The sequence below is a fragment of the Spermophilus citellus genome (assembly GCF_964194105.1).
Source record: "Spermophilus citellus genome assembly, chromosome: 11".
In the NCBI taxonomy this organism is placed as follows: Eukaryota; Metazoa; Chordata; class Mammalia; order Rodentia; family Sciuridae; genus Spermophilus; species Spermophilus citellus.
The window spans coordinates 117756404-117762533 of record NC_138192.1 but is presented as its reverse complement, the minus strand read 5'-3'; positions in this window follow the sequence as shown (position 1 = coordinate 117762533).

Genomic DNA, 6130 nt, shown 5'->3' with positions numbered 1-6130 from the left:
TGGGGATGTGGCTCAGGGGTAGAATGCTTGCCTAGCATGCAAGTACTGCAAATAAATAAATAAATAAATAATAAAAAATAAAGGCTTAACAGGGTATGAACCCAGCAGAATCCAAGTGTTCCAACAGAAACTTACACTTGAAGTTTGTAGTAACTGTGTTCACGATAGGCAAAAGATGGAAGCAACCCAAATGTCCATCAGTAGATGAATGGATAAACCAAAAGGTGTGTATATTGAACACTATGCAACCCTAGAAATGAATGGTGTACAACCTACATACATGCTACAACATGGATGCACCTATGGTAACCAGCAAAAGAAGCTAGACATGAATGACCACATACTGTGTGACTACATTTACATGAAATACCCAGAATAGGCAAATGGTAGAAACAGAGGCAGTGATTGCCAGAGGGCTGCTAATAGGTATGGATGGAATTTCCATTTGGGATGATGGGAAAGTTCTGGAACTAAATAGCAGTGATGGTTGCACCACGTTGTGAATACTGTATTGAATGTCATCCGAATCGTGCTTCAAAATGGATAAAATGGGACAAGAGTGGTGACACAGGAGTGTGATCCCAGGAGGATCACAAGTTCAAGGCCAGCCTGAGCAAACTCTCTCAAAATTAAGAGAAAGGCCTGGGGATGTAGTTCAGTGGCAGAGAACTTGCCTAGTATGTGCAAGGTTCAATCCCTAGCACCACAAGGGGGGAAATAGTGTTTTGCCACGATAGAAAAAATAGATGCAAGAATTTCCTGCTCCTCCCCAGTTACGGACCCCACAAGGTCAAGGACCGCTTCTGCTTGTTCAGCATGAACTCTCCAGCAACTAGCAAGGTGCCAGGACATGGCTGGATGGATGAAAGGAGGGAAAGGGGGAGAAAATGAGACATGAAGGAGTGAACCAACGACAGACTGAACCCTCCACACTGTGAACCAGCCTTTACCCACTAGGCTGGCAGAAGTCACCTTCCCCAAGCTTTCTCTAACCATGTTGACTTTCTGTTTAGACCTTAGCTGTGTTCTTGGCCCCAGCTGCTGATCAGAGTCACCTGGGGCTTTTTAAAAATATTGATACTGCCGTGTTCAGCCACATCCCCAGGGGCCCTGATTTAATTAGACCAGGGTGGGACCCAGCCACAGGTACTGTATTTTCTGCCAATAGGAGGTAGGGCCTAGGTGCTTTCGAAAACTCTCCAGGGTTCCTGATGTGAGCTGGAACAGAGATCCACTTGTCCCTGGTTACTCTCATCCCTAGTTTCTCAGTCTCCCTCCACCAGATTGAAGGCCACGTCATTCTTCATGCGCCTGCCCCAGCCTGGAAGCAACCCAAATGTCCTGCCTGACTGCTCCTTGAACTAGTGAATAATGAATGAAAGATCACGTGGCCCCAGTATCAGGCCTCGGCACCCTGACAGCCTCAGCTCTCCACTCAGATCTCTCTATCTAATCTCTGCTTGCACTTTGACTCTGAGTCACGTCTTGAAGTAGTTAATGGCTTGACCTTTTACTACTTGAAGACACCCTCTTCTGAGCCCTGAGAAGTGGCAGCTCTCCCTGGTGCTCTGGAGTTGGGGGGCAAGGCCCTTGCCCAGCCTGGCCAGCCCTGCCTTGCTGATCCAAGCCAGATTGCCTGCTGCGTGTTCCTAGGAGGCCCTGGGGCCTGGACCCTGCCGGATGCCCCTGTGGGCCCTGGCCTCCTCTATCAGGTATTCCTCAACACCAAGAGTCTCCAGGGTCCCAGGCCTCCTGGTTTAGCAGGACCAATTTGGGCACAGAAGAAGAGAAGGCTTTCTGTTTTATTCCAATCGCCACCTTAATCTCTACCCTCACTTCTCTAAGAGACTCTTTGGTCTTCCCTGGCTGTAAAACATGAATCCACAGGAGAGTGGGGAGAGTCAACTAAATATGTGATCTCTGAAGTCCACCCAGGGCCTGCCCTGGTTCTAGGAGTGAAAGGCAGCCATAGGAATGAGTGGCGAACATGAGAGGGGACTTCCTATTCATCAGAGATGGGATTTGGGGTTCACTTTTCCTCCCTAAAAAATCAGGATTGGGGCCTGCAGCAGCCTGAACAGTGGACAGCCTCCTTAGGGCCAAGGATGGGCTGGGGGACTGACCCTACTCCATCCCATGATCTACAGCTCTCTGCTCCCTACCCATGTCTGTCAGAGCAGTCGCCCCTTCCCACACCCCTAGTGGGATCTCCATACCCTCCTGCCTCCCCTAAACTGCTGGGCCCCTCACTCCCCACCCCCCACCACCCATGACAAGGGCCCTGGTTTGCATGTGCACTACCTCCCCCCCGCAACTTCAACCCACTGACTCCCCGTCACTCCTGGTCCCTTCTCTTCTATGTCCCTAGCCTGGGAAGAGTACTGTCACCCTGGAGTCCAGGAGTGCAGCATCCTGGCCTCCTCCCCTCTGCTGCTCTTCTATCCACCTAAACTCTGACACACCCCTGCCTCTGTCTGCGGTTACTGCCTTCTAGAACACCAGCCTGCTTGCTGCCCAGTCCCCGGGCTGCCTCTCACTGCTGCCCACTCTTGCTGTTCCCATTCCCTCCGATGAGCGCCCTCCCCACCTGCCCTCCCTTGTCTGACCCTTACACACTCTTCCAGACCCAACAAATTTAGGTCTAGTTTCTTCCCAGAAACATTTCCAGAATCCTCCAAAGTGTCCTGGGCTGATGCCTCTCTTGGGCCAGCACCACACAATGATGAAAAGACCTGTGTGTAAGTCTGAAGTCTGTGAGCACAACCCAGACACATTCACATCTGTAGCCCCAGCTCCTAGCTCATAGTAGGTGCTCAACAAACATGAAGCTGAAAGACTGAACTGTGGAATGCAAAGAGAACCTTTTCAGGGCCCTGGAGGGAGTCAGGGTCCTGCTCTCCACCATCTTTCCTTTCTTATCAGCTGCCCTGTCATTCTCATGGAGCAGATTTGAGGACCCTGGGGGGTGTTGCTGTAGCTCTTGGTTCCCAGTTATGCAGCTCTAAGCTGAACAGGGATGTTGTGAAGCAGTAGGGTGAGGTCCTTTCCTTCAACAAGGGCACTCTCCGGCCTCCCCAGGGCCAAGAGGGCATAGGGCATGGACACCCAAGGATCTATGATAGGAGGATGCCTGAGTAGATGATCCTGGGAAGAGGGTGGCCAGGTGTGACTCTGAGCTGGACTCAGGAGCCACAACACCTGGGGGGACAGAGCGCAGGTCCTGGCAGAGAAGAGGTGTCCAGGTGTGACTGGAGCCTAAGGTCCCCCAGCCTCCAATCCCCACCCTCCCTGCCACTCTTTGCCCACTCAGCGTTCAGTTCCTGATGGATGTTGCTCACACTCTGGGATCAAGGAGGCGAACACCCGGAGGTCCCAGAAGGGTTAAGGGAACAGCGATACAGAAAGAAGGAAGCCACTTTCAATGAGGTAGAAAAGGGCAGAGAGGAGCTGAGGGGTAAAGAGAAAGACAGAAACCAGGGTGACAACTAATCCCATTCTGTCCAGGACTCACCAGGTTTAAAATCTAGACATTCCGAGCCCCAGGATCCTCCTCAGCCCTGGGCAATCCAGGATGGTTGACACCCATCATGGGGTGGGGGCTAGTCCCAGAAAAGGTGCTGCAAAAGTCTCTCCTTGGAGGCCCAGGACAGACACGCTGAGCTCCTTGCTCTTTCCAGAATCTCAGAGTTCCCTCCCCAAGGCACGAGAGGCTCCAGGCTGCCAGGAAGCTGCAAGGACCCTGCCCGCTCCCACCACCTATGGTCCCCTCGTGTGCCACTGGGTTGTCTTACCTGTCTGGAGGAGGCAGCTGCCACCTGGGAGATCTCGGGGAGTTGTGGCAAGCTGGCTGCAGGAGAGCGACCTTTGTCCTCACCTCCCCTCCTCTAGGAACTGCCTTCACCATATAAGGGAAGATAGGGCCCCAGAGAGAGAATGGGTGGGGGGGGGGTGGGGTGGCAGGTGCCCGACAAGTCCCTGGGAACCCGGAGCCCAGAGACAGCCTGACAGCCCAGGTGATATGAGTGAGCACCAAGAATGGGGTGCACTTCTGCCCAGGGCTCAGGCCCTGGGTGCAGGTGGACAGCACCCACCAGGAAGGGCATGAGTCCCTAGACCCTTCCTCCTGCCCACTAAGAGGAGGGCTTAGCTGTCCTCCCTCCTGTCCTGGAGGATGGCACATGGGGAGAAGGTGCAGGACTCCCAGGAGGCCCAGGGACACAGGACTGGGAGTTCGCACTTGGGGCCCCTCCAGGTCAGATGGGGACCCTGACTCCTAGAGATCTTTGACTCACCTTTCAGTGGGTGCCAGTGTTCTTCCTGTCCTCCCTACTCAGGCACAGGCTCCACCTGGAGTTTTATGAGGTGCCATAAACCATGCCTTTGGACTCTGCTCTTCTGCCCTCTCCCAGGACCAAGGCTTCCATTTCCCACCCTGGATGGATCCCTAAAGGTCCATCTCATTTAGGATGGGAAGGGAAAGGACTATGGTCCTCCCTGGTGTGGATCTGGCTCAGAAACTTGCTTTGAGCTGGTGCGGTGGTCTACACCTGGAATCCCAGTGATTGGGGAGGGTAAGGCAGGAGGATTACAAATTTGAGATCAGTCTCGCAGTTTAGTGAAACCCTGTTTAAAATAAAAAATAAGAAGGGCTGGGGATGTGACTCAAAGGTAGAGTGCCCCTGGGTTCAATCATCAGTAACAGAGTCAGCAACTTGGGTAACTGCCCCCAACCTGCAGAAATTCTGCCTCCCCTGAACCCTGGTTCTCAGAAGGATGAGATGAAGTCAGCTGGGTAAGGCAGCCACTCTTCCTGACCCAGCTTCCCAATAGTTCTAGAGCCTGAAAGCATACGCATGTGCACAGGTCTGTGAGTGCAGGGGTGTGCACATCTGGTCAGAGAAGTAACACGCTGCTCCTACTATTTTGGTTTTAAAATAACATAACAACCTTTCTTGTAAATAAAATGGAAGCTGGGTGTGGTAGCACACGCCTGTCATCCCAGCAGCTCAGGAAGCTGAGGCAGGAGGATTGCAAGTTCAAAGCCAGCCTCAGCAATGGCAAGGCACTAAGCAATCAGTGAGACCCTGTCTCTAAATAAAATACAAACTAGGGCTGAGGATGTGGCTCAGGGTTAAGTGCCTCTGGGTTCAATCCCTGGTATCAAAAAGAAAAAGAATTGTTTTAGGCCAGGCGCGGTGGCACACGCCTGTAATCCCAATAGCTCAGGAGGCTAAGGTAGGAGGATTGAAAATTCGAAACCAGCCTCAGCAATTTATCAAGGCCCTAAGCAACTCATCAAGATCCTGTGCTGGGGATGTGGCCCAGAGGTAAAGCAACCCTGGGTTCAAGCCCTTGTACAAAAAAAAAAAAAAAAAAAAAAATCAAGATGAAGTATTCCTTTTGACTGGCGTGTCTCCAGTATTTTTAATTTTATTTACTTATTTTTAATTTTAAATTTAAAAAGAAATTTTGACATGTTTCTGGATTCAATCCCCAGTACCAAAAGAAAAGGAAAAAAAAAAAAAAAGAAGAATCACCTAGCAGAGATTGTAATTTAATAGGTCTGGGATGGGATCTGAGATTCTGTATTGCTAACAAGCTCCCCCGGGGATGCTGACCTGCTTTTTCTTTGGACCAGTCTTTCAGTGGCATGGCCAAAGGTAATGACATTGCATTCAAACAGGGGGCACATAATGTCCCGTTATCCCAGCATGAACAATGATTTCTTGGTCATAGTGGTGACTTCCAGATATTCTAAGGCACATTTTCCTCTTTGCAATTAGAACTTGCCTTGAAACTGGCACAGTGATGTGCATCGGTAGGGAGGATGGCTTGAGCCCTGGGGTTCAAAGTCAGCCTGGGCAATGTAGAAAAATCCTCATTTCCAAAAACAAATAAATACATAAAATAAAAAAATTAGAATACCACCACCAACAACAAAATTGTCTGGTTGACAGTTTGGAACTAATAGCACAGAATTTTTTTTTCCTTTTTTTTTTTTTTTTGTACAGGGATTAATCCCAGGGGCGAGGTGGCACAGACCTGTAATCCCAGTGGCTCAAGAGGCTGAGGCAGGAGGATCGTGCGGGTTCAAAGCCAGACTCAGCAAAGGCAAAGTGCTAAGCAACTC